Source organism: Mirounga angustirostris, unplaced genomic scaffold, assembly GCF_029215605.1.
Source record: "Mirounga angustirostris isolate CCGP_5_RB_7025 unplaced genomic scaffold, mMirAng1.0.hap1 SCAF_2, whole genome shotgun sequence".
NCBI classification, from domain to species: Eukaryota; Metazoa; Chordata; class Mammalia; order Carnivora; family Phocidae; genus Mirounga; species Mirounga angustirostris.
Genome location: NW_026991710.1, coordinates 3,553,875 through 3,569,560, shown reverse-complemented (window position 1 = coordinate 3,569,560; position 15,686 = coordinate 3,553,875). Strand labels below are relative to the sequence as shown.

General features: G+C 49.2%; 1 protein-coding gene across 4 annotated transcripts in view; it reads right to left on the bottom strand.

The window, feature by feature from the left end:
- AFAP1 (actin filament associated protein 1) overlaps positions 1 to 15,686 on the bottom strand; it is a 139,738-nt gene that overhangs the window by 111,912 nt on the left and 12,140 nt on the right. Inside the window, exon 2 of one of the 4 annotated variants that reach the window (XM_064584235.1) lies at positions 1,152 to 1,324. The exons of the other annotated variants lie outside the window; for them this stretch is intronic. The gene's annotated coding sequence lies outside the window, so the exon portion shown is untranslated. The remainder of the gene's footprint in view (positions 1 to 1,151; positions 1,325 to 15,686) is intronic. 4 annotated transcript variants of the gene reach the window in all.

The window sequence follows — 15,686 nt, the reverse complement described above, 5'->3', positions numbered from 1 at the left end:
GCATCTGGAGGCAGGAACAGAGGGTGGGATATCTAAAGCCTCCAAACTGAACAGAAATGCCCCCAAGAACTCCTCCCCAAATGGGTGAGGGGTTTAGAGGAGACTAAACGTAGCACTGTCCCAACCAGAGCATGGAGCCCTGGTGGAGCGGCGAAGAAGACACAGGGCCACCCTAATTCGGTGTGTGACCTTGGTTAAGCCCCTTCTTTATTTTTTATTTTTTAAATTGAGGTGTAATTGACACACTACATTATGTGAGTTTCGGGTGTATAACATAATGATCTGATATTTGTATGTATCGCTGATGATCACCACAATAAATCTAGTCAACATCCCTTACCACACAGTCACAAGATCTCCTTTCCTTGTAATGAGATCTTTTAAGATCTACTCTCTTAGCAGCTCTCAAATATACAAAACAGTATTACTAACTAAGGTCACCATGCCATACCTGAGAGCCCTTGGTTAAGTCCCTGATCTTCTGGGAGCCCCAGTAAAATCACCAGAAAGACAAGAGATGTGAAAACCCACCCACCTTTTGCACAGAACTGCTGAGAGAATAAAACGAGACGATGGATTTTAAACTTCTTTGTGAACCATGAAGCAAAACACAAATGTGAGAAGTCATTACCACCATTGATAACAGCCACGTAAAACTGAGTTCCTCCCACGTTCTCCCGACCAAGTGCACCATGAGTGCGGGTGATCTAGCTGGGCAACCCCAGAGCCCAGGGCTTGAGTTGTATCACTCCTCCGAGGGGTCCGAAAGCTCTCTGAGAGAGAGAACCAAACCGACGTATGAGACCACACTTTCTCGGATGGGTCTGAGGTCATCCCAACTCTCAGCACAGCTAAGCCACCTGGGGGGTTGTCCCCCGCTAAACTCAGAAGCTGGTGTCTGTACATTTCTACAGCAGAGGCCAAAGAGCGTTCAATGTCACATGATGATACTAAGTATCCCAGGCCTAAACCATAGAAATCACATGAAGCTGGAATCCCCAAAAAATGTATTCACAGAAGAGATTCAGTGAATTCCGTTTCAAATGCATCCACTATTACCCGTAGTGCTCAGTCCTCTGCCTCCTTCCGACTGACTCCACTGATGCTCTGACCTCACCCAAGCTTTTACAACACCACGGAAAATGACACACCTGCGTGCTCCTCACAGCGGCGCATCAGACGGACCACCAACACTTCTCCCGGGGCGTTCCCCAAAATCACGCTGCAGAGTCCCAGTAAATGCAGGTAAACAACTCCTCAGTTGCCATGTTCTTTCTCCACTCCCCAGGAAGATCGGTTGAGATGATGAGTCTTGAAGTCAGAACTAAAAGAGGCCACAAGCATCATCTAACCCAACCCACAGTGCAGCACCCCAACACCCAGAAAATGGCAGAACAGGAGAGCCAAAGCCAAAACCCACTGGCCCGACCTCGGGCCCCAAACTCCTGCAGCAAAGCTGCTCTGGGAAGGAAGATAAAGACAGCCCGGGAAAAGCCACCAATCCACACTACGGCCATTCAAGAGTTTACTTAGCACTTCTGTAGGCACTTCCAACTGCGCAAGCCTGAATATGTAAAGAGTCATTTCGGTGCATTTCGACTTGCTACCTGTATTCATAAAGCACAAACTGCTCTGTGGTCCAAGTGCACACAATGTACCCCCTCATCATAATACTCACCCTATTTACCCTGTAGCCGCCTGTGCATCCACCGCCCTAGACCGCACATCCATGAGAGCGGGGATCAGCTATAATCACCTCTCTATCCCCAAAGCCCAGCCTATAAGACACCCACTAAGCGATGAATGAACTAAGGTAACTGCTCGAACATTTTAAACTTTCATTAACAAAGCTGATTTACTAAGTTTTGTTGATGCAGATTTCATACCACACAGCTTAAACCTTAACTTTTAGATTTATTCTGTGTTCTCCTAGATTTCATCTGCTAAGTATTTAATGAGCACCTAATACATGCTGGACATTGCCGAGCGCAGATGGCCTCACAGTGCCTGGAACCAGAGTCCTTGTTCAGATAGAGCTTGGAGTCGGACAGGAAGCAGAGGAAGACGGGATGAGGTTTGGCGGAAGAGCTGAGAAGAATGAGCCCCGGCCACTGAGGGATGCCCTCACTTGGTCCGGCTGGCGTGCAGATAACACACACTTCCTACAGCATGCGATCGCGTTCCCTCGGCGGCTAACGAAGCCGCAGTGTGACGACCCCCTGCGTGCCAGATGTCACTGCAGAGCCGGGTTCAGGAGAAGAAACCAAAGGAACAAACAAAGCTCCAGGACTGTGCGTGAATACAGATCGAAACCAGCTTTTTTAGGGGCAATGCTCCAGTTAGGAAATCCCCTGGCTACACTGGCTTGAGATTCAAGGTACTCTAGAGGCTGATATTCAAGTGATGAATTAACCCTACTGGTTCAAACCGAAGAAATCTTTGATTCAAGGGCTAAAGATGAATGATCTTTGGCCAATTTATTAGCTCTGAGTATTTCCACTAAGAAAATTATGAAAATTACTGAGCGCTTACCATGTGCTAGGAACAGGCTTCAAACTACACGCTTTATAGACACGTTTGTATTTAAACCTCAGGACAATCCTGGGAGATGACAATGACCCCTCTCATCCCATTTCACAGATGAAGAAAGCGAGGTTTACACAAGTTTTAATACTTGCCTCAAATTACACAGTTGGCAAAACCCAGGCAGCCCGCCTCCACAGCCCTGCACGAAGCGGTGGTATTTACAAGCTGTCCGGCAGAGAGCCCATACAACCGGCTACAAGAAATACCAACAGAGCACTTCAAACCCAAGATCATCTTGTGCCAGTCAAACCAGACTTGCTGTCACTCTGCACAACTAACCGCCAAATGATTCCGTGAAGAAAAAGTAGAATGGGTAGACACTGAATAAACTGAAGAAAGGACAGACATTCGCAGGATGTGGCATTATTGGCACAATATTCTTTAAGCACAAGAACCTCCTGCCCCGCAGCACCCAAAGCCATCGTAAGCTGGTGAAAGCAGGAGGTTCTCGTGCTAGAACTCCCACTCACCTTGGACTCCGGTTCGCAACCTTCACCGTCCATTAGAATCACCTGGGCAGTTTCTCAAACCTACAGATGCCCAGGTTCCATTCCTGGAGATCCTATTTGAACTGGTGTGGAGTGAGCATGCCTGATTTTCCCAGAGCCCCCCACCTGGCCCTGGACGCAGCCAGGGTTAGGAACCGCTGCTCCAGATGCTCACACCCTTCAGCCCAGTTAGCCAAACGCTCACTGGGACTCTAAGCACTAGGGGTCCAGCTTGCGTAAGAGGAGTGACCACCTGCCCCCCGAAAAAAAAAAGTATTTACAGTTTTCTCTGCTTTTAGGATAAACTAAGGTCAGAGATTTATTCCAGTTCAAACCAAATAAACCCCCAGTGAAAAAAATGTTCTTGTATAAGTTTACGTACAAACAACTTCCTTTATCCTCCCTGTCAGTAGCCGGAAGATTAACTCTGAGCCACAAGAAGCCTGCAGAAATGAGATATTCAGGTCTTGGCCGTTTGCCACAGTCCACGTGCACCCTCCCCCAGAAGGAGGGCTCAGCCACGTGGTAGATTTACCACTTTCTCAGGAATGGAAACAGAAAAGGTTTGGCTACCAGCAGATGAGAGGTAAAGCACAACATGCAGGGGCCCCTGCAGGCTCCAGGCTCTAACAGTGATAAATGGGATTTCTGCCACCAACCAGGTAAGAAACCAAAGTTCCTTTTCCCATTCCTTAGAATCAAAAGTGGGAGCAGAGAGCGTAGCGATGGTCTGACCAGGTGCACTGGGCGCAGAATCCAGGCGACAGCCGAGGGGACAGGATCAGGAGTGCCATGGGCGGTGGCTCCCTCGTCCACCCACTCATGCATTCATTCCACAGACACGTGAAGCACTTTCCATGCTACTCACCCCACCCACTTTCAGCTTCTGTTGACTGCAGCCCCCTCAGATGCCACACGCGTTACGTCTAACCATCACCGACCCGTTTGCTGTCGGCCGCCACGTCACGGACGAAGCTGACTGCAGCACAGAGAGGCCTCAGTGCCACCTCGGTGATGCTCCCAGACGGCAGCACGGGGAACGCCCTTCCTCCTTGGGGTGCCTCCTGCCCCTGGCTGACCCGGCGTCCCCCAGACGGCTATCCTGTCCTGGCAGCTGTCGCGGGCTGTTCTGAGGCCCTGAAGGCCACAAGTGTACGGGGCTAAGACAGTCCATCTGTCTCTAGCAGATCTAGTGCTTGTCCTGCTGGTCACTTCTGTGGGCAGATGGGTCAGGACAGGCTTTGGCAAGTGACCACGGAGTGACTCCCCTCCGTTCCTCCCCTGGGGCATGCGGACTGGCTAGCTAGTGGTGAGGACAGCTTTCTTCTCTACCTCTCACTGCACATGTCTGCCCTAAAGCACTCAGACCATGCCACCAAACGTAGGCAGGGAAGAGCCTCCTCTCTCCAGGCCAACGTATGGGGCCGGGTGGCCTGGGGCATCTCTAACTCAGCAATAAAACAGAACTCCCCCACCCCATGACATAGGATGTATAACACACGTGCTCACTGCTGTCACCAGCCAGAACCACAGACGTGCTTTAAAGAGTTTCATACAATTATTCCCGAAGTGCTGCTCACACAGCATCACTCCCCGTGTCCGTGATGCTTTACGGACGGCAAAGCCTCTCCACCGTGCACTGCATCTGTGCCTCTCAGCAACCTTGTGTGATATGTCGAGTATATTTCATTATACCCACTGTCTAGATGGTGACACCAAAACTCACAGCAACTCAGTGACTTTCCCAAGGATACCCAGCTAGTGTTAGACCCGGGGCATGAGGCCTCTGGATTCCAGAACTTGCCAACATCCCACACGGTCCCTCTGGGGGACGCTCGCCAGCTCTCAGGAGTGCAGAAAGTGGGTCTGTCCCCAGAGCCCTCACCATGCCGGGGACAAGGGGGGACCAGCTTCCGATGGAGAGCACTTGCTTACTCAGGAAGGTTACACAGTACAACACAGTCCATCTGCACTTTGGAAGGACGTGCACGAGGTGCTCTCTGACCAGTCAGAGGGAATGAAATGGGCTCCTGTACCTGCTCAACTGCAACAGGCCAGGGCGCTGAGCCGGGGCTGTGAGGTTGAGACTGGACGCAGCAGACATGCCCTAGAGAGCAATGTGCATTAAGTCCAGTTAGACAGCCAGAGGGAGGGAGGGGAACAAGGAGGGGGCTTCTAGTCCGAAGGACTGATGAGTAAGGATGTCATTACCCAAGTAAAAACAGGGCAGGAGAAGCAGGCTTGGAAGAGAAACGTGCTTATGCTTCATTTGAGAAGCATGAGCAACCCAAGGTAAGGATCGCTGAACCATCCTGGATTTCCAGAGTCTAGCACAGACTACACACGTGGGGGGATGTCTATGAAGAGACAACAGGAGGAAGGAAAGTAAAGGAAGCCGGGCTGATATGACCACTGGGTCGCTAGTGTCTGGATCCTGGAGGCGGGGACAGAAACCAGGCAGTCATCCATAACTGTGCTCTGTTCACAGACTCATTACCTCATTTACTTTACTCATTACTCAGCTAGCTGAGTGCCCGAATGTGCCAGATGCTCGATCAGATGCTGTAGGGCCCCGCTAAACACCCCGAAGCTCCAAGTGAACAGGGCAGGCATGTGGCACAAATGAGCAGGCAATCCATGAATTAAGACAGACATGAGGACTGCGAGGGAACAGCAGAAACAGTGGCTGATGCGTGCCCAAATTTCCTGGTTTTCAAGGTGCCCCATCCACGGCTCACACATCACGGTGATGGCACGGCACCTTCCACCCTCCAGAGCATCATAAGAATCATTCGGAGGGCTTACCACACAAAAAGTTCTGATTCCAAAGGCGGGGGTGTGACAACGTGCATTTCCAACAAGTTTCCGGGTGACAGTGGTCAGAGTGGCCAGAGGACCACGCTGGGGGACAAGGGAGAGGACTGAGGCAGGGCAGGCCCCAGGCAAGGTATTAACAACGCCTAGGGCTGGTTCTGCTTCTGGACACTAACTCAGTACCTGACCTTGATCAAGACACCCGAATTCTCCAAGGTTTGGATTCCTGATGCCAAAATGAGGACAAGCACTGCCATGACAGTCTTCGGAAGGAAAGAACAAATTAATGTATCACAAAGGAAACACTACTGCATTTTAAAAATTTACCTTTATGGTAATTTTCGAAGGACGAGTTTTGGGTGATTTATCTGTGTGTTTTTCTGCATCATTTGATTTCTTTACAATGTGCATATAACGTGTTTTACAAGAACATGAATAATTTTTTAAACAGCAAAAAAGTTCACATTTAAATTCTCTAGAAGAGTTTTCCAATGGATAACGAAACCAACGAAGTGCTTCACAACTAGCATCTTTCTCATAATTAAACTTCTTATTTCAAAATAACTGTAGCTTTACATGCAGTTGTAAGAACGAATATGGAAGAATCTCGTGTACTCTTTACCTGACCTCTCCCAGTGGTAATGTCCTGCAAAACCACAGTGCAATGTCACACCAGAATCCTCGAACTGACACAGGCAAGATACAGAACATTCTGCCACCACGGGCACCCCCTCCTGTGGCCCCTTCAAACTCAACGCCCACCTCCCTTCCACCTCATCCCTGCCTCCTACGCCCTGACCTTACTCTGTCCTCCATTTCTGCAATCATGTCGTCTCAAGAACATCCTATAAATGGAATCCGACAGCACAGAGTCGCTGGGATTGCCTTTTTCTCATTCAGTTTAACTCTCCGGAGACTCACCCGGGTCGTGGCGCATAGCAGTCACCTGTCCTTCTCACTGCTGAGTCGTGTCCCACGCGGTGGCTGCACCACTGTTCGGGCAGACGCCCCTCGGAGGGTGTCTGGGTGTTCCCAGCTCCTGGCCCTTCTGCCATAAAGCTGCCGTGAACGCTCGCGTGCAGGGTTCTGTGTGGACACAAGTCTTCATTTCTCTGAGACACACGCCCAGGAGCGCACGTGCTGAGTCACGGGGTGGTTCCGTGTTTAGTTTTTTAAGAAACTGCCCCACTGTTTTCCAGCTTGGTGGTCCCATCCTGGGATCCCGCGTATGAGGGATCTGCGCATGGGGGGTCCGGCTTCTCCGCATCCTCGCCAGCACTTGGTGGTGTCGCTGTGTCTTATTTGGGCCACTGTTGTAGGCTTGCAGTGACCTGTCACTGGGGTTGGATTCGCATTTCCCTAACGGCCAGTGAGGCTGAACGACTTTCGTGGGCTCGCCGGTCACCTGCCCATCGTCTGCGGTGAACCGTCCCTCTGTGTCCTTGACCTGCTTCCTAATTGCATTGTTTTTGTGACTGCTTTTGAGAGGTTTTTTTTACACATCCTGGACATGGGTCCTTTTTCATATACATGGTTTATAATGTCTCCTCCTGGTCTGTAGCTCGTCTTTAGAAGAACAGAAGCTTTTGATCTTGATGAAGCCAATCAACCAGCTCTCCCTTCCACGCTCTATGTGTCAATGTGCAGTACAAGTAAGATCTCTTTATAAGCCCTGCTTCTCAAAGGTTTCTGTGTTTTCCTTCTCAAAGTTTTATAGTCTTACATCTTACATTTAAGTCCACGATCTACTCTGAGTCGACTTTTGTTTATGGTGAGACTTAGGTCCGGGCTTATTCTGTTGCCCATGGATGTCCGGGTGCTCCAGGCAACGAGGTCCACTTTGTAACAGAGAGAGAAGCAGGCCAGTACAGCACCCCATCACAGCCAAGCCTTGTTCTGTGAAACTTTAATTCCAGTTACATACTGGGCAATGTAAAACGTCCAGTTCAAAAAAACACAGCTCTGAGCATTCGTACCTTAAAATTCTGATTTCTGCCTATGGTATCAGATACTGTGGTCATCGATATCACAAATAAAGCCTAAACAACAAGCTAAAACATATAATAAAAACAAATAGCACGTGTGTCTACTGATTAGGATCTTATTTCCCATCTGTTGGGGGAAAGGTGGGTCGTCACTGCAGACCCTGGTGGCTGGACAGAAAACGTGTGTCCTAGAACAAACCTGAAGTGTACTTCTCTCTCCTACCAAATGTTAGGGCTGAAATTTAGACATTAAATATTCAAATACTTCATATTCATTGAAGGCAGGATCATTGAGTTCAAACTAATGTCTAGGGTCAATGACAAAGATACGCACTTCATGGCCATTCCAACCCAAGTTCGGCTCTCTGACCTCCAAGAGTTAAGGGCCCGTGGAATTGGGACGGCTGCCTGACTCAGATAATCTGTGCTTGGTTCTGCTTTGCCACTTTCCAGCTATGTGACTTTGGGAGGCTCCCTCAACCACGTGGAGCTAACGGCCCTTATCATTAATGGGGGATAAAAACCACCTCTGTCGCCCAGTTAGCGGGAAAGCGAATGTGCGCCAAGCTGCCTCCCAGTGCCTGGCACACGGTAAGCCCCTCCATTAGAGTGCGTAGCCTCATCATCCAAGGGAAGGAAAAACTTTCTTTTTCACTTTCCCAGCCTCAGCCCACATGCGATCAGCAGAGAACAGCAAAAGAAAGAAACAAAAACACATGCTCAATTTTTAATAAGAAATGTTTAAAACAAAACACAGTGGGGGAGGAGAGGGGAGAGAGGGAGGCCTCGGAGGGAGAGATGCCGGGACAGCCCTCATTACTCCCCTCCTCCTCCCAGGCGACCATCAGACCCCACAGCTGGCGGGGGAGGTGCCTCCTCTGCTCAGAATGCCTCTCCCCAGGTGTTCAGAAACCGCCAACACCTTGAGATGGGCTGGCAGTGGGCTTGGGGTAGGAGAGCTACAACTTAAAGAAACCACAGCACAGAAAATGACCCACATAGGAGGTACTGACTGCTATAAATACTTGGTGGCAAAAGCTGATGTCATGCCTTCTCTACAGGAGACACCCAAATCAAACTCGCCCAAACAGCCGAGAGAGCGTAGAGCAGGCACCCAGCGCCGTGGCCACAAGTCCGATGCTGCTCTGTCCCCGAAGCATTTACGACCCAGCCACGGTGACCTCCAGCACCCGGCCCCGGCGCTCTGTGCTCTTCCCACATCTCACAAAGCTTTCTCACTGCACTGGCGTGACATGTGTGTCAACCAACGCACTCCAGAGCCCCGCTGCTCTAACCCCCGGCCCCTCAGCAGAACTCAGGGACGAGTGAAACGGCTTCTTCCAAGTGGGAAAGAGCAAGAGCGCCTGACCCACCACAGCCAGCATCGAGCCCTCTCAGCTGCTTGTAAGCGACCAGTCTAGTCCCGGGTGACTCCCCTTCCCACAGGGTTGGGGGTGACGGCTCACCAACTAGAGGGGCGTTAGCACTGACCTCGACTCAGGTGGCTTGAAATCAGTGTCAGATGAGCCGTCATAAAACCAAAACCGAATCTCTGACAAGTGTACAAGAGGGGGACAGAGAGTAGCGAAAACGGCTATCCCATGGGCCACCCAGTCACCTCCTCTCTGTGCCCCTTCTCCCTGACAGGGCTGGTCCCTCCCTGCACCGGCGGGGCCCAGCATCTGTGCGGGTCTCTCCTCTACCCCGTCCCAAACATGCTTTCAGGAAAAGCTCCTCGGATGGCGCCCCACCCAAAGTGTAGTCAATAAATGTTTCCTGCAATGAGTTAATGTCCATCACTTTAACTTAACAGGAATCCTTTCGGGGGCGCCTGGTGGCTCAGTCGTTAAGCGTCTGCCTTCGGCTCAGGTCATGATCCCAGGGTCCTGGGATCGAGCCCCGCATCGGGCTCCCTGCTCCGCAGGAAGCCTGCTTCTCCCTCTCTCACTCCCCCTGCTTGTGTTCCTGCTCTTGCTCTCTCTCTCTCTGTCAAATAAATAAATAAAATCTTTAAAAAAAAACAAAACAAAACAGGAATCCTTTCGAATGTGTCATCCCTCTTGGAAATAATGCCGTGAGCTGGAGCAGGCGGCTTCTCTCTATGACGGTTTTCTCATTTGTAAAATGATCAACGCTAACAATAACCACACTCACCCACAGGGTTGTTGTGGAAAATCACGTGACCCAGTTCGTGAAACAAGCTTAGCATACAGGACCAGACACATTCAAATGCTCCGTAAAGGTCAGTAATCATTAGCTACGATTACTTGCCCTCCACGGGCAAAAGAGCCAGTTAGATCTACACATATCATCACAGAAGGATGTCTGTCTATACTACTGGGGTAGAGGTGTGAACAGTGTGTACCAAATACTATTTGTTTTTTTAAAAAAATACCTCCAAAATGTACATTTATATTTGTATGTACCCTGGAAAAGATCTGGAAGGAAACACACCAAATATTAATACTGGTTACCCCAAAGACAGTGAGGAAAGAATCATTCCCCTTTGCCCTTTGTCTCACTTAACTATCTATCTGAATTATTTTCAGGGAGCATCTATTCCTTCTGTGGAGTTTCTCAAAGGAATTCGCCGCCACTTTTCCGGAGAAGCAAGCTGCATCAGGAGGGTAAAGAGAAGCTGAACCGCATGAACCTGAGTGTCAAGTCCAAGCTTGGGGTACACATGTGCACCAAATTCCCGCAGACACAGACCACCGTCCCTCCACCTTCTCTCCTGTGGCCTAATCCAAGACTCAGAGATTGAGATTGTTCTAAGCAGCCTCATGCTTTTTGCGTGTGTCTTCCTCAGAGCAGTCGGGAGGTTTGGGGCCCATCAGCCACCCTGAGGGACCTGGCATCAGCCTTCCAAACCCCTCCAGTGTGCGCACCTGCCCAGCGTCACTAGCTTGCCCCTCCGTGTCCGAAACTGGACTGCAATCCCTTGTGGCCTCAGACGCACCTGCATTAGCTTGTCATTCCCAGCACACTCGGCACCGTGCACCCAATACAACAGAGAATAACTGTGCTAGGAGGCACCTTAGAACACATGTCATCGCCATTCTACTTACAAAGGGACATGGATCCAGGAAGGGACATGACCTGTCTTCGGTAACGCGGCGAGTTATCGCTCGAAGCAGGGCGGAGCCAGGTCTCCTGACTCCCAGAAGAGTGCTGGTGTGCAGTCCCATAACGAGTATTCATGTGTTTTGTAGGCCTTGAAAGTCCTCACTGCTATAAAGAGTAAACACGATTTCTCTGGGACTGCTCAGCCCAGAGTCCTGAACGCCCACTGCTGGAAAAAGGGTAAAGTCCCGTGGCTTATTAAGATGATCCATCAGAAAGACAGCATAGCTGACAGGGAGGGGGATTCACACAGATTATAATTAGCTCAGTGACCCAAACAAACCAAACCAAACCAAAACAATCCACCTGAATAGAAAACTTAAGTCTGATGACAAATTCAAGACAGATCCACAACACTGGGAACGTGATGGCTAAAACACAGAGCTATCAGATAACTGGTTGTACGTAAGTATGGATCTAAAATTTCCATACTTTTGGAACAGGAGGGCTATCTGGAATTTGTCAGAAAGGCCCTTTTAAACAGTATTATTTGATTCCTACCACAAAAATAAATAAACGTACATTTATACATACATACACAATTCATGTATGAATTATACTGTTCAGTTCATATATTGGGAAGTTGGACAATATCAAAATTGTTATGCACAATCGTTTTAGACTAAATTCATAGTGTGGTATGCAATGGTCCATATTTGGGGGGGTCACCTTTCTCCGGATGACAGCAAAACCCAGGGGCTTTATAGGCAGATTTTATGCTGTCACTAGACTGGATAAAAGAAAGAAGGAAAGAGAATTTAATGATCAAGGGAGCAAATTTAATTACTCAACTGTACTTGCTTCCCCAAACAATCTTGTAAGTCACATGGAAAATATAATTTACTGAACACAGACAGCTGCTACAAATTGAAAGTGTTCCTAACAAGGTTCCCTTTCTCTTACCAAAAAGCTGGAACCCCTCAAACACAAATGGCCTAGACTTTGCCCTTAGAATCAATCTATATCAAATGGTTTGAGAAGTCAAGACAATTTATTTTTTTAAAGAATTTATTTAAGAGGGCACCTGGGTGACTCAGTCGGTTAAGTGACTGCCTTCAGCTCAGGTCACGATCCCAGGGTCCTGGGATTGAGTCCCGCATTGGGCTCCCTGGTTAGCAGGGAGTCTGCTTCTCCCTCTGACCCTCCCCCCTCTCTTGCTCTCTCTCTCTCAAAAAAAAAAAGGTCTTAAAAAAGAAAAGAATTTATTTGAGAGAGAGAGACAGAAAGCAAGCAAGCACGAGGTGGGCGAAGGACGGAGGGAGAGGGAGAAGCAGACTCCCCGCTGAGCAGGGAGCCTGAAGTGGGGCTCAATCCCAGGACCCCAGGATCATGACCTGAGCCGAAGGCAGACGCTTAACCAACCGAGCCACCCAGGTGCCCCAAGAAGTCAAGACAATTAAGGTATGTTTTGAGATATAAAAGAATCTACTAACGTTATTTTACCATCTGCACTGCCTTTTGAGGACTATCCCTAGACTCAATAAAAAATTCTCTTACTCTGAAAATTCCCTCTGCATACACGCACATGTGCCCACACGCACACACAGACACACGCACACACGCACACGCACACACACATGGCCTGTAATTCCAGGAGAAGGAGTAAACAGTACATAATTACTGTCAAAGGCAATGTATATTTTATGTCAGCTTGCCTCCAAAGAAAACAGATTTTGAAATTTAGAAGGCTACATTCAGGTCATGGCTTACCTATCTCTAGGAGACTAGGCAAATTCCCTAATCTCTCTTAGCTTCAGTCCCCTACTCCTTAAAATAGACACATTTTTTTTTAACCTAGCTATAACACTGTCAAAGAACAAAACACGTGAAGACTTACTGTGTTGTCAAGGGGAGGGAAAACCGGCCCCTTAAACGATGACAGGGAGAGGGTTAAATGGTCCAACCCTGATGAACGGGATCCCAGCAACACCCAATCAAAATTTCAAGCGTGCACACCCTTTGACCCAGCAGCTCCACTTCTAGAACCATCTCATGAACATACTCGTGCTCCTGCACAGGAGTTACATAAACACAGCAATGCTTCTTATTCTAAAAGACTGGGAACGATGTCAACGTTGAATAATAGTGTTCATACTACGCCTACCTCTGTGTTTTTTCAAGAAGACACAATTATCCATAAACGCTTGACCGTGCTCAGATAAGCCTCAAGGATGCAAACGCAGCTGGTCACGTGGTTACGGGAGCTGGACTGGGGACCAGAGTGGGGCCCCCTTTCACTCTCTAGCACCCTTTGAATGTCGCCCCACTGCTCATGTCACGTGGTCAAAATACAGGACTGAGGCAAGCATTTCTAACCTGACTATAGAAGAAATAAGGTAACTAGTAACAGCTACCTCACAGGATCATTGTGTTAATTAAATAAGGCACAAAATGTCAGAGTTCTAGGGATGACAGCGCAATTTTGATCGGGGTGTCGGAGAATGGGTCATGGAGAGGGAGTACTTCACACCTCAAAGGATGGGCAAGGTTGGAAGAGGCAGCCGTGCGCAGAGGAAGCGTGAGAGAGCATAAATTGTACATGCAGCTCTTACATTGGGCTTCAGGAAAGGGCTCACACGACTAGCTGGAGTGCAAGGTTGGTGCCAGTAAGAGAGAAAGGAACCCAAACCTACAGATGGCATCTAGATCACGAAGGCCTTGAATGCCGAGCCAAGGAATCAGCCCTGTCTTAACAACGGAAAATCGCAAAAGGGGTTTGTATAGATGGGGAATGCTAAAAGTAGGACACCATACGTGATTTATTCCTGCCACGGGGTAGGGTGGAGAGGGCTGAGGAAGCTATCCTAATACAGACAAGACGCCATTGGGAGGACATGAGCAAGGGTACTGGCCCCGGGATCACGGGGCTGTCGCCACATACAAAGTACCATGTCTTTATTTTTATAGCACTGCCAACTTATATACAGACTACAGTATTCTAGAACCATGTCTGTATTAAATTAATCATCTCGGCCATAGACCACAGACTGGGGGTGTAAACAACAGAAGTGATTTCTCCCAGTTCAGGAGGCTGGAAGTCCAAGATCTCGGCGCCCGTCGATGAGGCTCCTGGGGAGAGCTCTCCCCTGGCTTGCAGACGGCCACCTTCTCGCGGTGTGCCCACACCATGGAGACGCAAGCTCTCCGCTGTCTCTTCTTCCCAGGAGCCTCCTCTCATAGGACCAGGCCCTACCCTCACGACCTCATCTAACCCCGTGTACCTGCCGAAGACTCCACTCTGGTACCATCATACCGAGGTGAGGGCTTCACCAACTGAACATGGGGGGGTCCACAACAGTGTCCTGTCAATCATGTTGAATCAGCAAAGGAAGGAACAGGAAAAAAGGTAAACTATATGTCAACAAGTCAATATCGTTTACATTTATAACACGCAAAGGCCAACTTAAAATTTCTGTGCTAAAAAGAATGAGAAGCAGGGATAAATGAAAATCAGTTAGAAAAATATTTCATTTTGGGCTGCACATTTACTTTCCTGTGGCAGGTACGTGAGCTTTTACTCCCAGCTTTGCCACCAAAAACGCTAGAGCATTTCCCTGCGTCCTAGTTTATCAGTGCGATCAGTGGGCTGACCCACAGTTCAATACCCCGATGTCAATAAAGGTGACAAAACTCACTTTCACTGACCAGGTGGACAAGTGGAGACCAACCACGAAGTACACAGGAGACGAGAAACTCAGGGATTCGGATCAACCACAAAGTGGATAACAAAGACCCAGCCGTGGACAAAAGCAGATTTTTGTAATGATGAATGAAACATGTAACCACGCCAAGGGGATATTACTGAAGCCTTCCTATTTTAAACCTTGGAGGTAATGGCCCTACAGTTTACAGGCACTCTGATGTAAATGTCAGTATGAAAAACTTTTTCCAGCGGCCACATGAAGCTACAATACCCAGAGCAACCTAGCCCCTTACCCACAGTGACCCTCCCAGGGAACTGGTTCCTTACCCACAGTGACCCTCCCAGGGAACCGGTTCCTTACCCACAGTGACCCTCCCAGGGAAGTGGCTCCTTACCCACAGTGACCCTCCCAGGGAACCGGTTCCTTCCCCAGAGCCACCTGCTCAGGGAACTGGCCCCTTACCCAGAGCAACCTATCCCCTTACCCACAGTGACCCATCCAGGGGTCAGGAAGACAGACTGCTATCTAAGAAAAGTCCAGCAACCCAACCATAACCCCTGTGACCATCAGCCAGGACCGGATCGATAATGGACACCTTCCCTGATTTCTGTCCTGCTTTGGACTTAGGACCAACCTGAGAAAGCCAAACCCACTGAGAGAAAGGAACCCCCTTCCAGCCTCCCCAGGCCCCCAGTCCTCATCGGGCTCACCCAAGAGCCCCCTTTTCTCCTCTGGGAAGCCCCCCTCCCCCGTTCTGCCTGCCTCTGGGTCTCTGCCAAGTGTGGGTGGCCGACCCCCCGCTCCAGCCAGCGCTGGGTACACAGCTTTGCCTTTCGCATATGTTTGTTCTTCATCTATTTCTACAAAGAAAAGTCTTAAACCAGGGGCTTTTCTCCAGGTGGTCACTCCATAACTCAACCGTGACGCAGCTTGTCCCAAGTCTGGAGACATCATCATATCCCCCAGGCTCTTTCCACAAAGCCCCATGTACTGGGGTTCTTAGTCCTTCCCCCTACCACCAGGGAAGTGACCGGGTATTAAGGAAA